At 46.8% G+C, this 24667-nt stretch overlaps 2 protein-coding genes across 3 annotated transcripts in view; one reads left to right on the top strand and one right to left on the bottom strand.

The window, feature by feature from the left end:
* Positions 1 to 12878, bottom strand: part of LOC106750436 — a 127978-nt gene extending 115100 nt beyond the window's left edge. Inside the window, exon 1 of the mRNA XM_014630783.1 lies at positions 12699 to 12878. The gene's annotated coding sequence lies outside the window, so the exon portion shown is untranslated. The remainder of the gene's footprint in view (positions 1 to 12698) is intronic.
* Positions 1 to 24667, top strand: part of LOC106750434 — a 63202-nt gene that overhangs the window by 15500 nt on the left and 23035 nt on the right. The window lies entirely within an intron of this gene.

Below are 24667 nucleotides of genomic sequence, written 5' to 3'. Positions count from 1 at the left end.
TTCTATTTTAATGATAGGAGCGGGGCAAGGGAGGAAGGGTTCAACGCGCCGATACGTGTTTACGATGACACGCGGCATCATTCGTATATCTATCTCGCAGATAATGCGCTTTCTGTATCATTAAATATTTGCTACATAATAAATCTATTAGCGCAATTCCGTGCATAAATAATAAAATGAAATGGAAAATAATCACGCAAGTAATACAATGCGATATTTGCAGGAATAATACGGGAACGTGCGTTGAATAGCGGCGTCGATAAATACTGCAGTTCGTACGGCAGCTCTTCGATCGCGCTACGTGTCCACTCATTTTGAAAATGTTTGAAAATTCGCACTGAGAGGGATCATTCGCGCTTCGTAACGAAACTCTGTGCTCTCCAGTACCGTAGCGTGGGATTATAGCGAGCAATTTATTAAAACTCACGAACCTCTTTCTCTTTACAGTACCGCTCACAGAAGCAAGCAACACTCCGAGCATTAGACAATTGCTTTTATCATCCGAAGTGAGACATATAATTCGAAAAGAGAGAAATAAAAGCATAGAAGTGTCAGTCGAGATATATTTCTGTTTGCTTTTCCTCGGGTATGATCAAACCGCCATTCGTCTTTTGCCATCTTTTCGCCAACAGCGATTCTTCTGGAAAATTGCATTAACTGTCGCTCTCGTGCGTCTGCTGTACGTAAAGGAAGTAAGGAGAGTGGTGCTCTCTTCTTCTTCTTCTTCGGCTGTCTTCTGGTTACGGCGGTTTAATTACGGCGCTTTAATTAGAGTTTCGTCGACACAAACCGCGCGCTATAAAATTCGCATCACGACAACGGGACGTACCCGTCGTCGTCGGGATACGCGCGGTTGTTCCTGACGTGAATTTCGATACAACGAAACTTCGATGGAAAACACGACGCCAAAGGCATACAAACGATCCTTTATCATCGTAATTATGATCTAACTAATAAGAAAAAAATCGTTTAACCCTTTCGTGCTATCATCGCACTATTTTGAATTTGGCTATTTTAACTTCAGATTTGTAACCAGCGACCTCGGAGACCCTCGTAACAACAATATTAATTTCAATGTCACTCTCGTGACAGAGATTTCTCCAGCGCACGAAAGGGTTAATGATTTGATTTGCTGATAAAGAAAACTGGTTCGGAAAAATTTCGTGAAATGCTCGATAAATTCTCTGGCAAGTCGTTATTTTCAAAAAGTTGTTGGCTAAATCATATTCGGATTAAATATTTCTGAAGAACGGGCTACATCTTTCCAGACGAAGTAGATGGATGAAGTAGATAGGAAGGGAAAAATCGAGAATTTTATTCCGCTATAATCCGGCATTTACTTTTTAACGAAGGATCCAGCGGCGTTCCTCGTCCCGGAGAGATTCGGAATATGATTATCGGACGCGTTCGTTCATCGTCCTTATTATTATTGCTCTACACGATCCGAGCGACGGATATCACTCGTAAAACGACGGTGTGTTACGGTAACGAAATCTCTTCTTCCGCCGCGATCCTCTCCTCGGGACACGGTAACTACTGCATTCCCTCGCACCACCAAAATCGGATGATACCGCGCGAACTCATTATACCCGGCCGACTCGCCGGCCGGCGATTTGCATAAATTTTCCACGACTGGGGATGAAATTGGCCGCGAACTGGCGGCGGATGGTGCAGTTTCCGGTGTGTTCTAAGCAGTCGCTAACGACGCGAGCGGGCACTTGCGCGAGGAGAGAGCGCATTGTTCGCGTTGCGCGAATTAACCTCCCGCTTTTCGGAGGTAGCGACGAACTACACGGGTAAATATAATAAAGCGCGTGCAAGAACGAGATGAAAAAAGGAGAAAGGGAGCGGAAAGATAAACAAGAACAACCGCATATTTCCTGCGCGCGGCAGCGATTGTTTGCTCGCGTAATAAAAGAAGTCGGATGAACGTTGAGTAAGCAACGCAGCGACGCGCTTAATTTACTCTTCCTGTGCCTCCTGTACGCGTCTGAAGATTGAAAAAAACGTGTATATGGTCGCGCGTATGTGACGATTTGAATAAATAACGGAGGGAGCTTCGTGGGACAAAAAAAAAACAACACTTAAAAACGCTCCGTCGACTAATCGCGTTTCGTTCCGCACCGCCTTGTAAAACACCCTCCTCCTCCCCTCACCCTTCCTCCCGGCTCGTGAAAAGACCGTTTCGTAATACCTTCGTGCACTTTTTAGCAGCGGCGTATACCGTGATCTTCATCGATAATCCGGCATCACAGAGCAGTCCAGTATCATGATTTAATGCCCGTCGTTGCGGCGCCATTAGCCGGGGTTCTCGCATAATTTCTAGCATGCGCATTATTCGCTTTAAAAAGCTTTCCGATGCTCGCGATTACACACATACGCACTTTCTCTAGTCGCGCTAGACGTTAACGTGGCCGGCAGGTGGAAAAAATCCGTCGCGCGTGTAGGTGATATAAAAATAGCCGGCTCGTACAGACACGGTTGTTGCATCGGTGCATTCGCGCACGCTCGCTCGTCGACCTGTCAAACGGACTTAACGTCGTCAATTAAACAACGCGGAGAATTTCGCTCTACACCAGGTGAATCACGATTGGCTCAGCTTGGTGTGAGAATTAGCTGGTATCTTTTCAAAGAAGACATTAAAATTGCCGCCGATTGGCGAGCTGCTAAATTTAAGAATAGTACAAACCAACGAAAATAATTGTAAATGGCAACTCTACGCAGAAAATAAGTGCTAGATTCAAGTAAATAATTGCCCCGATATTCCTTAGCAAATTTTTACTAATAAATCAGTAATATTACTTTAATGTGTACTTATAAATAAGTGATATTTACTCGATCCAAGTAAAATATTTACTTTATCAAAGAAAAATTTACTTAATCCAAGTGGAAATTTGCTCAGGAATATATTGGAGTGATTGTTCATTTGAATTCAACACCTTTTTCTCTGTGCAGTCGTAATTGACATTTGTAAATAATATTCGAGCAAATGTTGGAGAGCGACGTAACGTCGCGGAAAAATGCATGGAGCCATTAATGAAGTTGTAATTACGCGAGAGACCAGTTTGTCGATGTACGAGTCGAGTGTTTTCGCGCGGTACGTTATTAACAGAACGTTGGATATGCAATGCATAGAATACAAGATCTCTTATCGAGGAGTCTCGCGTGTATTCGCAGTGTAACGGCAAATGTTAGTAGAAATATCCTATTAATGTCAGTCCATTAGACTGCCAGCTCAAATTTACCCCAATCAACCCTCTCGGGTTGTCCGCTCACTCTCGGGGCCACTTTCATTAAAAAGATAAACTTTGTCGTACAGATATATACGTAGAGATATATTTCATTCGGCCGTTCCAGTCGTCCATCCCAACTTCGCGCGAGAAAGACGACAAGTTTATTCAGTTAAAAAAATTATCCACATCCTCCAGGCGCAATCTCCAAGCGCAGGGACGGTTACCGATCGCGTTTTTAAGAAAGCCGGAGAATTAAGCGTGAATAATGCGCGGCGCGATAAAAATCAAGCAACAGCGGATAAGGAATACGAAACGGCGAGGCGCGATTCGTAAGTCGCCGCAGGATCGATAGCACGATAAATTGACGATTATACGTAATAAACGCTGTGCCTACGTGCGAATTATTATCATAAAGTAGCGGTGGGCGCTCATAAAGTGAAAAATAAATCGCTGGTCGAGAGTCATAAATTCAAAGCGATAATAATAAGCGCCGGATAAATTGCCGAGTCAGGCATAAGTTACGAGAATGAAACAATGAGCCTGCATCAATATAAATAATTTACGATGTTTACACTGCGCGATCAATAATAATAAAGCAATAAATAAGGCGATATAAACGTTTTAAGCGCCTTAATTATTATTCACGAGGTAAAAGTCGGGGCGCGTCGAGAAGCTGCGCGAGTGCAATGCCATGCAAATGACGGGGGCACTCGAACGAGATTCGAGTGCTCGCCAGCCGGAAGTGCACGCTCCGCTCGTAAAAAAGAACGCCGGTATAAGGAACGAATGCAAAGCAATATAGGAAACAAGAAGGAAGAGGGAAAGAGACACCGACGTAGAGAGATAGAAAGAGAGAGAGAGAGAGAGAGAGAGGGAGGGAGAGAAAACCGTATCCAAAGATTTACCGTGTTGAATCTCTCGCTAGCTGTCCGTTCGTCTGTTTGTCCGCCCTCTCCTCGCGATATCCTTTAAAGCAGCCGTAAATTTATGTTATGCAAATACGGCTTTCCACCGGAAAACATCGCGAAAAAGGCGGAGTGACATTCCGCCCGGGCCGGTGGAGGGAAAAATAAAATCCCCCGCTTTGTCGTTTGATTGTCGACAAAAGTTACACCGCTGTCGCCTCTGATACAGACCGTCCGTGAAAATTAACAAACAAAAAAGCAAGCAGCGTCAAACGGCGCTCTTTTAAAATCGTCGCCGCGACGGGCACGGGTATGTGCACGTTAGAGAAATAAAGGTTGGCCGGCTTCTTCGGCGAGAGAGCACGCACGGAGAAAATAAATTTTGCCACAACAGCAAATGTTTGTCAATATAGTGACAGCAAGCAAAAATTTTCTTTAGACAACGAGAAAATTTGTTCGGACGGCAGAAAGAGATTTGGTAAAGATATTAATTGCTATTTGCTGGATATATGGACAGCAAGATAATTTGGTTACGCCAACTAAATTTTATTTATTGCTGTAGCAACAACAAGAGAAACTATTCTTTTCCACGTGACAAATCTTGTCGCTGTCACAATTAACGAACAATTTGCTGTTCCAGTAAAATTTGTTTTCCCCTCTTGTACACGCAGTAAATGAAGTTCATGTTCACTCTTCGACAGAATCCGGTGCTTTACAGCCGAGATAACATGAGTGCGTATCGACTTTTTCATACCTGTATCAGTTTTGGTTTTTTTCCTCTATATCTGATAGAGCGAGAATGATATGCGGTCGAACGGTACGACGGTGGATCATGAAAGTTTCCGCTCGAAATTGAGGCGAGGCATTCGTGCGATTAACCGAACAAAGATTCCTTCTCACCGAGGCGGCGACGTAACGAATTTCTGTCGAACCACCGTCGGACGTGGCGCGGAATACAAACGAAATCCTAAGGTTGCAATTCGCTAACAACAACCGTCGCCATGGTGGAGTCCGCGTGACCGCGTTGCCGTCGGTTTAAAGTGGAAGAAGCAATTTGCGGATCTATTTTCGTGCGTGTCACGGGCAGCCGCTGTCGCCGCTTATGATTGCGATCTACGATCGGCGAATACGTAGTCGACCCTAAATCGACTCTTAATGCGCGAGTTCTCCGGCGCTCGTGCGATCCACGAAAAATTGTTACCTCGACGGAGAAAAATATCCTGTCTGCGAGGAGCAAAATATGTCAAGCGTGAATTGTCGCTCGACGACGTCGGATGAACGTATGAGCGAACGAATAAACCTGCGAACGAATAACAAACTTGCAAACATTTCTTTTCTCTCTCTCTCTCTCTCTCTCTCTCTCTCGATTGTCAAAGATTCGATTGTTCACGAATACATTAAAAAAAATATTGCTTCCTGACAGAGACACCGCGCGCTTGATCGTATTGGCGCAATAATAATCGTATCATCGCTGTATTCTAGGTCGCTCGATATAACGTGTCCCCGGCCTGACGTGCAAGCAAAATGTTTTATTCAATCAACTATTAACAACGCAATATTCACCCTATCTTTAGGAGCCACGTCTACGGCATGGCACTTTGACGTTATACACGGCGGACGTTTGACATGAAAATTATCTAATATAGGCTCATCTCCCTGTCTCTCGTCATTCTGAGCCTTCAGCCTCGTGCACGCAATGTGTATGCGCCTGTGTGTGTAGGAGATGCAACGTCCATGCATAATGCAAAAGCACGTGGGTGACGCATAATATATAGAATACCGACTTCTCTCTATGCGGCACATAGTCGCGGGCATTAATAAAACGACACGTAATAATCTCTCCGACGACGGTGCATTGCCGTCTCTTTTCCAAGATAACGGGACTCTGTCTTCGACACAGATCTTTGACATTTCGCTTGCCGAGCGAGCGAAGAACAAAGGGAACCGCATCCGTGCATTAATTAAAACGGACACGCAAACGGTGCCGTTGAATAATGCTGGATAAATTATTTATTCTCTAGATTTAATTTATAATAAAACGCGGATCCGGTATAAACGTATGATTTTTGTAATGCGAGATAACAGCGATAAACAAGCACGGGAGAGAAATGCAGTCCTGCTTCACAGGCGTTTCGCTTTTCATCGTTAAATACGAATGGCAGACGGATAATAGTATTCGACGAGTGTCGTCGCACGGAAAGTTCGGGTAGGAAAAAAGACCGAAAGCCGGCATAAATATCCGGAAAACCTGAGCGCACGCCGGTGATCTCCGAATGGATTTCCTCGTGCGGATATCATCAGCCGAACTGCTACTTTGACGCGATGAGGAAGAGCGGTATTACCTTTAGTGCAGATCGCGCGCGCGCGCGCACGCGTTCCCGCAAGTTTCGAAGCGAGAAAACAATTTATAATAGCAGTTGCAAGGGCGCTTGCGCTTTCGCCGCTGTAACTCCGAGCGACGAGTTTCGATGAGCGAATGCAACGATGCTCTACAATATCCCCACGTTGTTCTGCTGATTACTTCCTAAATACCGCGTTTCATTTCGCCCGGTGATAAAGGCGCGCTTTCCCGCTGAAATATATTGCTGAAATCATACGTTACGCGCGCGCGCGCGCGCGTCATTTCCTTGCTCAGATCGTTAACGGTCACCTACACCGAAGAAAACAGTGCCATCATTCCGAGCAATATTTACCTGAGCCAAGTAAAATGGTCACTTCAATATTCTTTGGCAAATATCCGCCATGGAAGTAGAAATATAATTGACTATATGATATCTCGAGTGTACATTCGTCGAGAGAATCGCCGAATTTCGTAAAAACTCTGTCGCGACAAGTACGCATTATTTGATTCATATCGCGCGATCTCGATATTCCCTCTGGGATATTCGCGTTCCCCAGAAATTAGCCTCGCTTTATGCCGAGGTTTCGGTACGCACTCGCCGAGCATGGGCATTAAGCACGCGGCGCGTTTACGAAAATCGAAGTTAATTGCGCTCGATGCGCGCCGTGCAGCGGCGCGTGAAATTTTCATTAAAATTTTCCCGCCCGCCGCGCGGCCTTTAAATCCCGTAATGAGGCCCGATCACCGGCGATAAGGCGATGATTAGCCGGTAACGTCGTGGATCCCGGGAACGATCAATCGCTCATTTGTCACCTACTTAAGCGTCAGTTTGAGCCGAGTTTCGGACTGCGTCACGGAAGCCGGGCGTCGGAACGGTGAAATAGTTCGCGAACTATTTCCACGCGCGCGCGCACATATGATAGCTCCGAGCTCTGGCGAACGACATTCGAGTTGCCGCACGACGTTACTAGTTTCGGCGAGCAACCTTCATTATTCGGAACGTATCGCTCTAACGATCATCCGTCATTTTGCACTTCCTCGCGGGTGATCGCCGAAGGCAATTCGCTTTCCGTCTCTCTGGGGGGGGGGGATAGATCGCAAGATCGCAGAGATCTGTGTATCACGCCGAATTGCATTGTTAATCGTCTCGCGGTAAACAAAGGGGCAATCAAGTTCCCATTATAACCTGACGCGCAAAGCTTCGGCGGAGGGGAATACGCGTAATCCGCGTGATACACACACACATACACACACAGACGCACGCACCTCGAATTACAACGGTCTCAACAGCAAAATCGGGGTTACATACATCTACGATTCGTACCTCGTACGAATACTTCATTAGTCAAACTGCGCACGTCGCTCCGCTGCGAAGTTGCAGTTGCGAAGCGCTGGAGGAGAGCGCGCATTCGGAACAAACGATGCGGGACCGAGGCGACTTGCCGAATTTCTTCGGCGAAACGATGACGTAATGTATATCCATCGGGGGCGAAACGCGCGGTGATTAATCGTCGGGTGCGCGGTCGATGTTGGAAATTCAAGGCGGGCCGGAGAGCGATATAAGGTTCCGCGAGTCTGCGAAACCGAACGTTGCGCTGAGAACGCTTTCGCGGACTACGCATTCGCGGCCTGGCTCGAAATAAATCACAAACAATAAAGTTACACGGAAGGTAGGGAGATTCTTTTCCACGTCGCGCGGCTCATAACTACATAGCGCCGTGAGAGATAGGGTTTTGAGCTGCGGATTTTGTTACGTTCACCGGCCACCTCGGGCGCATCCGCGGGTGTAAAGGATGAGGAGAAGCATTTCCACGACTTCGTACAAATGGCTGCGGCTTAGAAGAATAATAATATACGCGTTCCGTGTATCAGCGAGGGCGACAAGAGCTTGCGATCCGCTGCGATATGGATCGAGAATAAACATCGGTCGGACCTCGTCTGCGGGATCGAGTATCAGTTAGTGAGGCAGCGATCACTCTCAACCCGCACTTGATCCGCGTAGAGAAGAAAAATAGAGCTCCCTCTCGGGAAGATCTTCGATAATGCGAGGGCAATTTGTTCGAATATTTGAGATACTTGAAATATGACGGCATTTATTTGAATATAGAGTTTAAAGGAGAGCGGAAGTACGATTAAAAGCGATCCTTCTGCACGACGTGATCTCGAGATCACGCGATATAGATAACACTCGTTTCACGTGGCTAATGTGATTTCAAAGTCTGTCTGTGCGGATGCGTATTTATGCGGATTATAATCGCGCAAAACAATAGCCGTTTGTATTTGCGTAGGGATCGATTCACCTCGCGGACCGCGCCGGTAATATTTGCGCCCGCACTTTTCGCAAATCTCGCCGGCTCCGTGTAATTTCGAGTAATTTATATCTCAATAATCAATTTGTACATCGATGTGCGCTCCACGGTAAGTAATTCGCGGCTTATTTTATCGCGAGAGAGTACCCGACTTCTCACAAATCGGCGACCGTTATAGACTCGCCGCACGCGAGGAGGAAACGCAGCTCTCCCTTTTAATTATTACCGGCCGTGAAAAGTCAATTATAAATTCTCCACGGAACACCTCGCCTCTATCCCCGAGATATAAAACGACGACGAGAGAGCATGCGAGGCCGCCGATAAATGAGGCAACGCGGCTGATTAATATTACGAAGCGAATGTTACCGCGAACTCGGGGAAAAGTCGGTCGCGATACAGAAGGGATCCCGCGCGCTGTCGGCATTTTGCTTTCGTTGCGTCAAACGTGCCTCGAGCGGCGCGAAACTCCGAACGGAGTACGAATGTGTGTGAATACCCGTCGCTCCCTCGGAGACTGGGTAACGACGGAAGACAGTTAAACCACGACGGAAGTCGCGAGCTGTCTCTTGCGAGGCACCCGCGCCACAACTTTGGTTTGCTGCGCGTACTCGGTGCGGAAATTGCGCTCTCCCGCCTCTCTTGGCAAACATCATTGCGCCAGGTAACTTACAGACGTCAAGACAAACGCCAAGGATCCGGATAATCATCAGACGACGCGGATCCCGCGCGCGCTCGACAGCGTCGCCCGCGGAACTGCGAGCTCTCGAAATAACGGGCCCTCGTAAGAGCGGAAAACTCGTTAACTCTTTCGTCCCGAGTTCACAGGAGAACAGAGATTCGATTACGCGAATGAGCCGGGAGTATCGATTGTGTTCCGGCGGAATTCGAGAGGGACGGGACCCGCGGAAGGAACCGCAAAGCCGGCGATTTTCTTTTTAAGTCGCGGAAACAAGCGTGGAGTGTCGCGACTACCGCGGTAATTGGCTGAAATTGAGAATCGCACGCCCATTACACCCAGTTTTTACCTCGCTACTTCCATCGCTTTTTGCACACGGCAAACGTCACTTCGCCGGAGAGCAGGGTGAAGATATATAAATCTAGCGGGCGCGCGAGATCCGCGACACTCATTTACACGGTGGCTGAGTTTTATGACGAGAAGAAGCCGGGATAGGATTTCGGATCGGCGGCTACTTTTGTCGCCGCCATAATTGACCGTTGTTGTAATTAAAGCGTGGGTGACGAGTTAATCGCGCGTGACTCTGACACCGTGTGGTATTTAGCTGGGGGGGGGGGGGCGTCGCGTTTTCACAACCTATAGTGATCCAATGAGAAAATTTGGATCTAACTCTGAAGTTTCGATCTGAGTGTCTCACCGTGAAAGAAGTTCCAAGTTATGACTATTAACGCTTCATGACGAAGATATCCTACTCCCATGGTGAATCTCCTCGTTCCCTCGAGCTCTCGTGAATACGAGATCTCGCGGTGACGACAGGCCGTGTATTAGTCGCGACGAACGCGTATCCAATTTGCAGCAGCGGGTAAACAGGCGCGCAGTAAATTATTCGCGACACCCGCGTGCCCCGATTATTTCCATTTTACCGTAATGGAGTGCTCCGTACCCGGGGACCCCGATGTCCCCTTGGAGGGACTCCAACGGTGCAGTGCAATACGACGTATCGATTAAAAAAGCGCTGGCAATAGCGGTAACGACTGCTGTCTTTACTGCAGTATTGTGTTTACGAACCGCTAACATTTTCATCATTTTCGTTTTCAAGAGGAAAAAATCGAAAGAGGTGATGCAGAAATTGGTGATTGTAAGTTTAGTTTGAAGTGATAATTAATTATATACAGAAAAAAATAATCTTTAATCAAGAATAAGAAGTATCTTAATATAAGCGAGAATATTATAATTTTCTTATAAGGTTTTTAGTCTTGAATTGAGCTCAAGTAATACTTGCATCAACATAAATGCAATCTAATCAAGACTGAAAACCTCCTGAGAAGATTATAATATACTTGTCCATATGAGAATATCGATTCTTAACTTAAGACTAATTTTTTTCTGCGTAATTTTGAAAAGCTCAACTTGCGGTAACGACGGTGAGGAAATTTGATTTTAATCAGCGCGTTGTATTTATTTGCGAATAAACTTATGGCGTGTTTATTTTATGAACATTTGAAATTATACCTCTTTTAACACTTGCTTTGTTTTTTTACTTGCTACCCTAATCGCAGCAGGGTACGAATTAAATGGCTGTACAAATTTCAAGCCAAAGTAGCCTGTCTTACATTTGCAAACAATCGGTCGCAACGTGAGTTACGTCTCGACGATCAGGTATCGATTACCGCGAATGGGTACAGCGAGGAAATTGAGGGAGAAAGACGAAAAAAGCAGCACACCTCCTCCTTAACCTCGCTTTCTGCTTCCGCGAGCAAGGCAAACACGTTCAGGATCTCCCCCATGCGAGGCTCTCGAACGCGCTACACAGGCCGGGCCCGCTTCGAAACGCGGTCGACGTTCGTCGCAACTTCATTTCCAGACAGACGCGAGATATTTTATCGACGGCGATTGTGCGCGCCTTCGATCTCGATCTGCCGGTTTTACGCCCATTTTCAGCGCTTTCTATGTGTCCCGTTAACCTTTAAAATATTAACGGCTCTATGATTTTTGCGGGTCTGCAGAAAAGTTCGATACGTGGACGGTGAAAACTTTTCCCGTACACTCGACGGAATAGTGATACATTTTTTACGTATCAATTTACGCCGGAGAAGTAAGCGAGATGAAATCGTTTGAATTACTAATGACCGGTGATTGTACTTTAATGATAATGGCAATGCAAATGTTTCGAGTTGGCGCTTTGCAATAGGATGGTCCGACACAATAACAAGTGCGGATGTATGCAGATCTTGTCATTTCAAAACCGGGCGAACGTGCCGCCTGTGCTAATTAGTGCGAATCGATATCCAAATGATGAATCTTAATAAACCCGATTAACCGGCTCGACTCTGTGATAAACAAAAATTGCATCACGCCAATCTCACTAATTGTCCGATCGTGCTATTTCGGCAATCGAAGCATAACAAATTCTTAACGAAGCTACAATTACTTCCTATCGTGCAGTCTGAGCTATTTTCCGATAAATTCGTCTGTTTCAAGTGTGATCTCGTTTGCATTTAGCAATTCATCGGACTAATTTTCCGGTTGTCAAGTTTAATGAACAAGCGTATAGGAGACTACCAGGAGAAAGAGAATGAAAAAGAGAGAGAGAGAGAGAGAGAGAGAGAGAGAGAGTGAGTGAGTGAAAAAGAGAGAGAAGAGAATCACTATTTATACTTAATTCTTTTAACAATAGAAAGATCCACTCGCCAATAAATGCCCCTGTTTCGTTGTAGAGCCTCGACCATCGATTGGTTCGTGAGCTTTGGAGCCCTCGTGCTCCAAACCAAATATATGATCTCTCGAGATAATGGCCTATTGAGAGACACAATGTTACCCTCACGCTAAACAGAAATCGTGCGAAGCACCTCTTCGTGTGAAGCCGCAAGAAACTTCCCTACATCGCGTTATCATTTATGACTTATCGATATTTTATCAGCGAAGTTCACTCCTGGAATGACAAGACGGTAATTATACGGAGGAAAGCTCGGTTATGAATGTTGCAGTAGCGAAATGTACTTAAATATGCATTTGGCTTGTTCTAACGAATCAACGTCAGCTCCCCTTTCACAAAGTCACCCCCGGCGTCTACCCAATGTCATCTCCGTTCGACGGCCTCGCTCGCCAAAGATCTCTCAATCAACTGCGAAGCTCTCGCGCTCGAGCGAGCTTGACCGTCGAACGCGAGCGGAGCCTCGAAAGAGCGTCTCGATTGATCCCTTTTCAGATTTTCCAACCTGACGCTTTACTCACCCTTTATCAACCGCCAAGGGGTCGAATGCCCGCACAGCTGTGACGTCGGCAGGGACGTCGCACAGGTCGAGGGTCAGCTGGCGAAGTGTGACGGGTCTTGCACCACCCGGTGGCAGCGGCGAGAGAATGCGTCGAGATATTACTCACCACCGAGTACGACCACCCTCACCGTTCGAGGGCGCGCGGACGACTGAGGTTCGCCTCGAACGTCGCCGTGGGTGTAGCTGTGCGGTGGCAGCTGGCTCCCCCACCACGGGCTCCCACTACCCTCTCGCGCCCTTCCGCGGGGTGCGAAAGCGCACCCTCTTTTATCCCCCGAGGTTCTCTCTCTCCCACCCCCCCCTCTTCCCTCTATCTCCCTCTCTGTCTCTCTTTCCTTCAGCCGCGAGTTCTCGCGATCCTCCCTCAACTTCTCGGGGCTCTTCGTCTTCCTCGTCGCACTCTTCGCCGCGCGCTCTTCGTTCGTCCACGTCCGAGGCACCGAACGTTCTCTCTCTTTCTTTTTTTTTCCTCCGCGTCTTTCCTCTCTCCGTCCGAATCCCTCGTTTGGATGCATTCTCGCTTCGTCCCGTTCTCGACGGCCTCCGTCGTACGATTCGAATCCTCTCTTTTCCCTCGCATCGCGCCCTTCGTTTACCTACTCGGTTGCCTCTCTTTTGCATTTCGGATTAATGTGTCCTTTTTCCGCTGCAGTTGGCCCGCTCTTCTTCCATTACTATTTCCCCTCCCTCCTTCTGCGACAATAAACCAATACCTCCTCCCTGCCACCACCGCCGTGTCTTAGTCGTCTCATTCACCCCGTCTCTCTTGCGCGCGATTCTAAAGCGCCGCTCTCGTCTCTCCTCTCTTTCTCTCTCTCTTCGCCCTGCATCGTCTCGCTCCCACCGCCTGGATCTCTCTTCGATCTACCTCCTCTCTTGCTGCCGCGTTGCCCCGTCTCTCTCGCACACACGCGTACTGTCTTGGAAAATTTCGCACCCTCCGTCAGCTCCCCAGCAAGAAACCGACGCCGGACCCGATTCGTCGACCGAGTCCACCCCTTGCCGGGGGAGAAGTTAGCTTTGACAGGAGTGAACGAGTGGTGGTGGCCTGGTCAGCGAGAACGACGGAGACAAACGATGACAGCGCGATCGAGCGAGCCGGGCGGAGGAGAAAGACGGACGATGCGTCCATCGCGCGACTACGTGGAAAGAGGCCCGATTTATTGAATCCTGGGGACCAATCGTGAGACTACTTGGCGATTCCGATCGGAAACGCGAGTTTTCGACCAGCTCGAGCTTCCGACATCAATACCGAGGCCGCGTGCGTTTCCGTGCGCAGCTCTCTCGGATAATCGAGCAGGACGAAACAAACGATCTTCGGTAATCACGGAATCGACTTGCTCTCCGGTCATTTCGAGAGCCATCGAGAAGCCCACGATAGGAAAACGGGAGCTTTCGGATAGCTTTTCGAGCAGTTAGACGATGGACCCCCTGGAAATACGGGACCCGTCGTGAGAAAACGTCGACTCGGAACTTGCCGAGGTACTTCAGACATTTGGTTGCATTACTTTGCGGCTCTCAACAAAAACTCCGCTCGAGCGACGTTGACATAGCAATGCACGATCGACTTGTTGTCGACCTTGCGTCGTCACTGTCGACGCGATGAAAGGTGAAAGGATAATCGAGTATTGAAGTAACGAAATTCATTTGAAAGGGCGCCGTGAGCGAAGCACCGTCTTTTTAGTTAAAAGAGAGAGGGAATTCAATAATATTCACATATGCGATAAAATTATTATTAAGGAAAAACCTGATCGCTGTAATAAACGCAACGCTCGAATGAAATTGGTTCTCCCAACGGATAAGAGCAATCGCACGACAGGCACACCTATTTCTGGCTACGGTGTCATTCGAACTGGGAAATCCAGTTATTTGGGGAAAGTCGCCCGATACGTTTCGGGCTTTAATGCGAACGGTCCTTCGGAAAGCACTGGATCTGTTTTAGCGCCATGCACGTGCTGGCAAGATTCAACGATACCGTATATCAGGGTAGAGATTTCGGGAAGATTCATGCCGTCCCGTGTATAACGAAATTTATCGCGTCGTTCGTTTTCGAAGTGCACGAATGTGCACGGCGCAAAACAAACACCGAAGGCTTGTTAATCTGGAAATCGAATAATGCCCGATAGCTTCCGCCTCATTTCTTAACGAAGATTAATGGCGAGCCCTCCGAAGGGAATAACGACACTTTTGTGTCTAAACGCGGAGTAAGTTTTCGCAAAAATCGAGAGATATTCAATCTTCTTAGACGACGTCGCGTTTTCTTATACACGCGCGCAATTGTGACAGCTTATAACGTCGTTCACATTTATAGTCTCGCCTAGTCCCGCCAACTGAAACGTTGCGACACCGTGCGGTGCAAACTGCATTAAGAACTATAATTAATTAACGTAGCTATAATTCGCGCGCTCGCATTCTGCACTTTCGCGTAGCCCGTCGTCCTCGTCCGGTCGCGCGCGGAAAGCTGAAATTGACGATTTCTCATCAGACTAACTTAAGCAGTTTGAAAACGACTCGGCATACCGAGGACGTCTGAACATCCGCGCGCTACGGCAGCTTTCAATTTGCTGCGAAATAATTTACACTTTCCACCACAGCGATTCCGCTGGGAAATTTATTGTGAATATGCATGCGGTACTTATGAATATGAATATGAGAAAATTATTATGCCAACGGCGCGGCACGATGCAGGAAGTTCGCACGGAGGAATACCGGTCTTCGCTCTCCTCCTCCTCTCTCTCTCTCTCTCTCTCTCTGTTTCTCCTCGTCTCTTTCTCCCCTATTTATCTTTCGAGCTCGTTCCCTGACTTTATCAAGACACCGAAGAAAATGAGTCTCCACACGGACGAGTGAAGAGTAACGCGCCGCGTGATCGACGGCGAGAAATTAAATTCGCGCGAGCCACTCGGACGACGCACGCCCGGGAGGATCGCGACTACGCGTGACAGTCCAACAAACTACGTTTCACTGCGTGGAATGCCGTAATGCTTCCTGGGCGAGTCACGACGACCACATTACTCGTGATTTAGCACAATGGTCAGGAAATACTCGTGTACAATGCACGTCGCAACGTGCACGCATTAGATTAAACTTTAGGCTATTTATCCAAGAGGCGGAATTGTGCGAGCCGCAAATCAACTCGGACGACGTGCAAATAATCCGACGTTACAATATAAAGCTTATCACGCGCGGCGATTCAACGGTTCCATCGCGAGCAGGAGTCGATTGCGCGCGTAGGCAGGTGACGCGTCACCTGTACGAGAGATCGTTCTTCGCGGATTCGACGCTAATATCAAACTAGGCTATGTGACGGCATAAAAAAATATATCCGGGTATCCTCGTAATACGGATTTTTATTTTAGCGTGATATCATTGGGCGTATCTATTTTTTCCCTTCTCTTTCCCTCCCTCACGAAGTAGCAGCTATAACGGCTGGAAATAACCGCGATCCATAAAGTAGCCTCTCGCGGTGATAAGACGAGAACGAAACTGCTGGATTTCCGGATAAACATTGCGGGAAAACAGGGATGGCGCCGCGTCGTCGCATGTCCGCTGGCGCCATGTGCCGTAATACGGCGGACGAACATGAACCGTTTTACTCCCATTTCTTTCGAAGAGCGCGCAAAAATATCAGCCGCAGCTCATGAAAATGTACTATAAAACTGTTTACATCTTTCTGAATTAATAATTATCAAGCTTGATGTATTGCGAATATGAGTGTAATAAAAACATGAGGAATAGAGTAATTCCGGCATTATCCAATTGGTAAAGTCGACAAAAACGGACCCGCAAGATAAGAAATCACGAACGTATTCAATTGAATTAAACGACGAAAGGCTGACGCTTTGATTTTGAGTCGCGTTCGTCTGGCAAAGCGAGCTGCTAAGTTGATTTAATCTTTCTCCGGTTTTCAGACAGACGCGCGATAACGAGGAATGATTGCGATTAAACGGTTGTATATCGGTTATATCGGACGGAAGAAACGGAGCAGACGCTCGCCGTTTAATCCGGCCCGGGTATACGTGCGCTCAAAAATAGTTCAGCCCGGCATCCGCACGCTCGTCTCACCGACAGCGTGTCAGCGTCCTCGTAATTTATTCATCCTTTCACCCTCTTTCTCTGATCTATCCTATGACGTCACGGTGACCCTTAAAGCCCATCCGGCGTTTGCGACTGCGTTTCAGTCCGCGCCCCGAGCGACAGGGACCAACTTTTTCCTGGCAAACAAACGACGCGGAAGAAAGTTTAATATGAGCCGACAGCAGATCTCCGTTCGTTTCGCGAGCACTATGAATTCGTAAGAGGAATCGAACGTGTTTGTAGTCGCGGAATAATACATCGTACACCCGCGCTCAATCGTTGTTTCGAGAAGCCTGCGAAAAATATGAAAGATACGCGAGGCGTATCCATATTTCATAGATCAAATCACGTCTGCGGGAATCCGAGTGGTTATTTTTTGTGTGATATTCGTCGAGTCGATCTATAAATTTACCGTCCGCTCTGAAGAAAATTCCGAAACAAAACACGGTTTATTTTTCAATCATGACGCTTGGGTTTTTGTCAGTATTAATAATTTTTCGCTTCCTTACAGGTTTGTTTTTTCATCGTGTCGACGTTAAAAATTGAGCCCTCGCCTACGTACGGCGGACTTTACAAGGTGAAAGCTCGCGAACGAACTCGTAGTCTGACAGGATAAATATCACTTTGTAAAAGCGTTATTAGATAGGTACGCGCTCGACCAAATGTCACCAGGAACAACAATCAAATAAATCAACTGAAAATAAAAAGGGGGGCAGGAAGGGAGGGAAAGAGGAACCGATAGAGAGAGAGAGAGAGAGAGGAATGTTTGTTAATGCGTTTCACAATTCGTCGCGTGCGCGTTTAAAAATTGGACGAAAATCTCGTTCGCGCGTCGAAATTTGTTTTAGTCGCGTTTTCGATATAGAAGGGCCGCCAATTTGCGCTCTAATTATATTTACCGAATCAATTTCCCTCTCCACCCGCGCGCGGCTTTGCTGTATGCTGACAGTCGTCGTTACGATATTAAGCCGGATATGTGCTGAGCATACCAATCAACGCTCGGCGGGGCTCGCTCATCCGGCGACATTAATTCGTCTGCAATTAGAGCGAAATGTCGGCCGGTGTGGCAACGGCTGCGTCGGTTTTAGCCCGCACTCGCCGATAAAAGCGAAAGCTTGAACAATGGCACGTAATGAAACCTCTGCATTGTATATATATTGATAAAATATTTCATCGTACACTCTTTCAGTCACACTCGAGAAATTGAAAGCTGTCTCGCAATTTTGAAGAACGAAATCCCCGCCATATTGCACCGGGAGAAAATAATTGGTCGAAATTACACGATCTTCATGGCGTTTTACAACTGCTCGTGCTGTCTCGCGCGAATTAGCCGTTAAACGTTTTTCGAAAATTACAAAAGCGATGGAGTAATAATTAAATGGAACAGAATAATGAAAATGACATCAATTTTGTGAGAGGGGCGGTGCTGATTATAATAAGGGCCAATTAGGTCAATGAAGATTAACGACGTGCCTTTCACGGATTAACTATGTATTAATAATATTATCACAGCGTTTCGGAAAGCAATTAAACAGACACGTGTGCGCGACGGCGCCAGAATTTATCTCCGGAGGAGAATTTAAAACGGTGAACACCTCGAATTAATTTCACACGCGCGCTAAACGTCTCTCCCGCCTCGACTCCTCATTTAATAAGCAGTGGCAAATTTCGTCGATAAATAAACGATCACGTTCGCAGAGAGAGTGCACGATATTTCAAGTTGAAACGTAAGAGGACCTTTTGAAACTTATCGATGGCTATTTTCTGTGTAAGATGAGAAAAATAAAGGGAAGTGAGAGGAAAAGGGGAGAAGAAAAGAGAGAGAGAGAGAGAGAGAGAGAAAGAGAGAAAGAAGAGCGAAAGTCGCGCGGGCGAATTTTCTCGTCGAAACAGGACGTTCGCCTCGTTATCGCTTCCTTCACTTCTGCACGGTGGTTTATCCGCGAACACCTCGAAGCGAATTCTCACCGACGCGACGCGCATCTCGACCGGAAATGGAAGGAATCGGCAGGCCGCCACCTAGTAATTTCCGGTGGAGCGGGCCGGCCGAATCGGTTAGAAAGAGAGGCGGGAACGCCAAGAACAAATTCGTGATTGTATGGTACGTTGTAACGACGATAGGTTTCTCCGCTTTTGCCAGCACGGTGACGTCGTTCTAGATAAAAGTACCGACTCTCGAGGTATCGAGAGTCTGGAAATACTTTCCACTGCGCGCTTCGCGCACTTTTATTAACATGGTCGTGTAACAACGACGCGATCCGCGGCTGCTACGGCGAGAGATGCGGAGATGTCAACTTGACAAAAATGTACATCGAAGGTACGAGCGATTTTATCCCCTTTGCGACTCCGGTGTCCGATATGACGGACGTGGCTTTGTTTTTTTCTTCACTTGCAAATACGCCCGGCATCACCCGGTAGCGTTAAGCTCTCGGGGGTGGGATGGAAAATTAGCGCGAGTATTCCTGCGCACGGGTATTCTTTTCCCCCTCGTTTCACACCGCTAATTTACACTCAACCCCCCGCGAATTGTTCCTTCGCCGGTATGTCGCGTGAGTGTCTGAAAAAACACTCACGGCTCGCGTCGAATTTCGTGCGACACGCCGTTTCCCGATTATTGTCGCGTTCTCGACTATCAGCGCGTCGGTCAGTTCGTAATTGAATTTTCGCGCGGGCCTTTCATAGGGATACATTCGGCCAGGGCTCCTATATGCACCGTGTCTGCCGCCACGTCGCGCGGGGCTAATTAGCCCTCGTGTGACGCCGCCTTTGATCCCCGTAAATTAATAATGCTACCGCGTTACCTTGACAGCGAATTCAATTCGGCCTCAGGTTCCCCGTCCCTTCCCCTACCCCTGTTTTTAGTCCTGCACTCTCCTCCAGGTGGAGAGACTCGGAGGATTTTCGGTCTCGTCACATCGTACCTCGCTTTCTCTTCATCGTGATCACCCTTACAAAAATATTTCACCGTTTTTACCCCTCATATCGCCCGTTTTTACTCCGTTCTGTCATTTTTAAGCTTGTCCCTTGCACTCTCAGGCACGCACGGTCTATTAAGCGAAGGAATATTACGAGTACACGCGAATATGCGTGAGTATTTTTGAGGAGAGCGCCCGTCTTCAATATTTTTACTCTTCAGCTGATGAATGACAGCATGTTAATACGTTCCTCCTTTACTCAGTTTCGTTCCAACCCGGAAAGAAGCACATTAAAGAGTCATGCATTTGCATCGTGAGGCTATATTCAAAATGTGCAATGTGAGTGCTTTCGAGTGTTACACAAGCTATTTGTGTTCGTAACTGAATATATGTTTGCACACTTCAAATTTACACAGTGCTGTATGCGTTTACTACACGAAAGTATACAACAGTACGTTAATACAACACTATTCGGATATACTCGTGTGCAATCCGCTATGACCGCTGGGTATTACGGGAAAGTGCTCCTTTCCGACCTAAAAACAGGGTCATACTCATTCAGCCGAATGTACGCTTTCGCTACTAAACAATTTTCGCTGGCTAAGAACGGTGAAATATTTTTGTAACGGCGGCTTCATTAGCGAGGGTGTGTAAAAGCGTCGATTGAATCCAGACGTCGGACAATGACAGTGAACTCATGTGACACGAAAAGAAAGATGTAGCAGAACGGAGAATGTAGTTTTACATCTTCAATAGAGTTTCCGAGTTCAAAAACAACGTAGTATATCGGTCCCTCGAGGACTTTCGCTCTCCTTTTTCGCGGCATTGTTAAATTTGTTGTTACTCATTATTCCTTGTTGCTTTATCGATGAACTTATCGCGCGACGGCACGCAAAAATAAAAGTCCACTTGTGCAAACGAGCAATTTAATATCGCGCGGCACTTTCGAGTAATAACGACTCGCCCTTATATTGGGAAGCGCACGTACGTACGGACAAATAGCGCCAATAAATGTATTGGATTTTTAGCGTTCTCCCATTTTCCCGTCGCCTTTCCAGCCGCTTTTATTATCGTCCTGCCAGCCTTGCGCGGCGGCGCGCGCGTGCGTGCCGCTGTTATCTCCGATTGAGACAGCTGCACTTTATACTTCGCCCGTGACAGGCGTTTCTGTAACGTGAGACAAGAGCCGATGGGGCGACGATAAAGTGGACGCACGGCGGTATGTGATACCGAGAGGTGTAAACCAGGAACGTCTGTACGTGCACACGCTCCACCTTGCAATTTTTCTCGCGCTCCTTCCGCTCGTCTTTCAAAATCGCGTCTCGCAACGAAAATTGCTCGGCCGAATTCGCTCGCGAATTAAAACGAGAAAATTCACACTCCCCGCGAATCGTAATGAAATACGCGCGCTTGGATATTTCAAGATAATGAAAAATTAATTAAAAGTGTTAAGCGCACCGTGACGTACGGCGTCCGCTTCAAAGTAATGAAACAGTTCGCGCGAGATATTTATCGGGGAAAAGTCACCGATTGCGCCTGAGACTCGCACTGTATTGCTGAAGAGGAGTAATAAAGCTCTCGTGAAAAAAGTTCAATGTATAAAATTGGTTTTCTCCGTGAGAAATGAGGTGATATTAATCAATCGCGAGAAATTGCCTCTGGAAGGAAGCTGCCGCTGTGAATTGTGCTCGAGTTTCCGCCTCATGCGTCAACGCCGCCAACATTGTCTAAGCAAGCGGATTTTCGAAGATTAGCACGAACACGGTTCACTTCGGTTCCGCGTTCGTTCTTTAAACATCAGGGCATTATAAGTGACAGGCGGCGTCGTGCGGAGACGCGGGAAGAGATTACGGTAATAATGAACGACCTTACGGCAGTCTAATAAAACTTGTAAGTGCACTCTCATCGCGTCCACGGCTGAGCACTTCTCAGCTTTACGCCGTAAAGGCCGAAATGGTTTGATTGAAAAATCGATGTGCCTTTCTTATTACCCTACATTCCGTTAATAATGGAAGAAACATTAAGCCGGAGGGATTACCGAAAGAGAAACGATACGCTACTAAAATGGATATAGTCTACAATCGCGCGATTACTTTTAATTCGAACAGTCTACTATACCGGTTCGGTAGTTAAAGGAGCTTAAATTAGTTGGACGTTAAATTGGTCTAGTATTATTGAGCGCAGGAACGCGTTAATAAAATCGCCAAATCACCGGCACAGATATACGAAACATGATGCAATATAATTAATATAATAACCGGCAAAGAATAATTATCGCGGCGCGTTTTAACGTGTATAATACTGGTAAACACGTTCATGCAAATTCTGCTTGCCGACGAGATGGATTTCTCCTTTACCGGGGGAGATAAAAGCGCATGATAAGGACATCGCTATTAGCATAAACACTGTAAGCTGTCGTGGAGAAACGCGTGCTTATCACGCATCTTTGCATCTCGCCGGTGCGGGCGAAGCCACGCGCGCGCGTTCTCCCGCATCTCTTCGCGCAGGACGACAGGAAGCTTCGGAAAATGAGCGCCCGATGATAATCGGATTTTATCGGCCGAATGAAAGCGTCGGCCGACATAAATGTCGCGCGGCAAACGGACGGCTATAACGTGCGATATTCTTTTCGCGCGCCGCTTTCGCGGTTCGACCGGACGTACGGTGTGCCTGCCGCTATCGAAACACCCTCGAACACAAGCGACAAAAGAGAAAGCTCTCCCGAAGGTTCTCAGGGAAGGATTATTTGAAACGTCGCGAGAGGTAAAAGGAACGTAATCCGAAGAAACATTTCGCCCAAATATCTCTTACGTTTCTTGGGAATTTCCGAATTGGAGGTACGAGCCGGTCACGTGACGTCCGGCCGGGTCTTGGCATCCGAGAGAAATGCTGGCGAAAAAATTCTTCGATCCTCGCAAAGTGGATCCCGGGCGGTTTAAAATCTCCTAAAATCTGAACGGACGGTGTGAGATTTTTCTCCTTCTCGTGTCCTCCCCGGCACCCACTTCGATCCGACGACGACCGAGTTCTATATGAGCTTTACACCGACGACATCGTACGCAAAATAAGATCGTTCATCGTCGGTAAAGGTTGACGCGACGGCGGCGTGACGACGCGCGAGAAAGAAGGAAGGAAGGAAGGAAGGAAAGAGTGAGGAATAAAGGACAAAAAATGGTTTCCACCTTGTTCCCCCGGCCGCGACCCTTCCTATTTTTCATCGTCCGACCTCGACGATGCTCTCCCGGCCGTTCTTTCATTTACGAGAGAGAAACAGGAGGCGAGCTCTGAAAGCTTTCAGAGCTTGCTTTTTCTATCCTCCAGGTCCTGTTGGCCTGTACCTTGCCGCCTTTCTCCGCCTCTCTCTCTCTCTCTCTCTCTCTCTTTCACTTATTTTGCTTCTTGTTGTCTTGCTTTCTATTTCCTTCCGTAAGTTCCTCTTCTTCTCACATTAAGGGGGTCATCCCGTGTGACGACCGTTTTTTTAAGGCATTTTTTTGCGGCGAAATGAAAAAATACAGAGCTTCCAAATTTTTACTATATATTTATTACATCTTAAACTATATGTGTAAATTTTTTTATTTAAAAATATGGCGTCGATGGCGAGTTACATCACTGGAATGGCACCCATGTAAAAAAAAACGGTGCCCACGATTCCGGCAGACTGGTTTATTGGAAATCAAAAAATCAAATTGCATTTTAATCTATAGGTGAATGGCTATCGTGGGAACTAGGATTTTTTGAAAATATTAAAAATTCAATTTTTCACATGCTTTTAAAAATTATAACTCAAAATAGCATGATTTTTTGCGACTATTTTTTTATGCGGACAGAAAACGGTTCAATATTTTCCAGTGATGTAACTCGCCATCGACGCCATATTTTTAAATAAAAAAATTTACACATATAGTTTAAGATGTAATAAATATATAGTAAAAATTTGGAAGCTCTGTATTTTTTCATTTCGCCGCAAAAAAATGCCTTAAAAAAACGGTCGTCACACGGGATGACCCCCTTAATATACCGACGACTGAATTAAGCACGTCTATGATTTATCTCCTTCTTGCAATGCGTTTGGGCAGGCTCATACGTAGCCGCAACTCTCGCCCGGCTGAGGTAGGACGAAAAGCTCATTTACCAAGGAGTTTTATTCCCATCCTACGACGCGTCAATTCTCGAAATCGAGAGAAGGAGCGAGAGAGAGAGAGAGAGAGAGACTGGCATCTACTTCGACGAGATACACTGTAGGTGCGACCGAACACGAAGGAGTTAAGCGCGAGAACTCGCGCGACACTTGGACGACTTCTCGCGGAGATTCGACTTTCAAATGCGGAAAATCGAATTGATTTGAATCTTTCCGGCGGAGAATCTTTCGCGCGCCGCTTTGCCATTGTCCACGTAGGAATAAATAACGGCGAAATGCCGATGTGCCTCGAATGTTTCGCATAGGGAAGTTTTGGAGAACAGTGAAGATTGCGAGAAGCTACTTCGTAAGCGAAGGCAAGTTTGTGAAAATTTAGAAGCGGGAACTTCATTTCGGGAAGAAGAAGAGGCGATGCACGATACTCGAGAGAGTAGCCATGCAGCTCGATTGCAACGAATATAGGCGAAACTAGGTCGTTCGGAATGTGTAATGAGACGCGAACAGATGAACACGTTCGCGCCGATTGAAAGCTTTTAACGTAATCTTGGGATCTTAGTTAGACCCTACGAAAAATTGCAATTAATTCCTACGAATTACGCTCCGTCTCGCCAGTTTATCTCCGTACTTCTGCTATACGCTTTTTATACTTATCGTGCAAGCTTCCTATTTTGACATTCACTTTGCTGATAGTCCGTAATTTCCATTTATCTATATATTGATGTATATATTAAATATAAGAGCAATAAAAAATATAATTGTAAGGAAATCGCTTTCTTCAATTTTCCCTCGAAAAGA

The sequence above is a fragment of the Dinoponera quadriceps genome, unplaced genomic scaffold (assembly GCF_001313825.1).
Source record: "Dinoponera quadriceps isolate SergipeBrazil2010 unplaced genomic scaffold, ASM131382v1 scaffold5784, whole genome shotgun sequence".
NCBI classification, from domain to species: Eukaryota; Metazoa; Arthropoda; class Insecta; order Hymenoptera; family Formicidae; genus Dinoponera; species Dinoponera quadriceps.
This window is presented reverse-complemented; position numbering and strand designations above follow the sequence as displayed.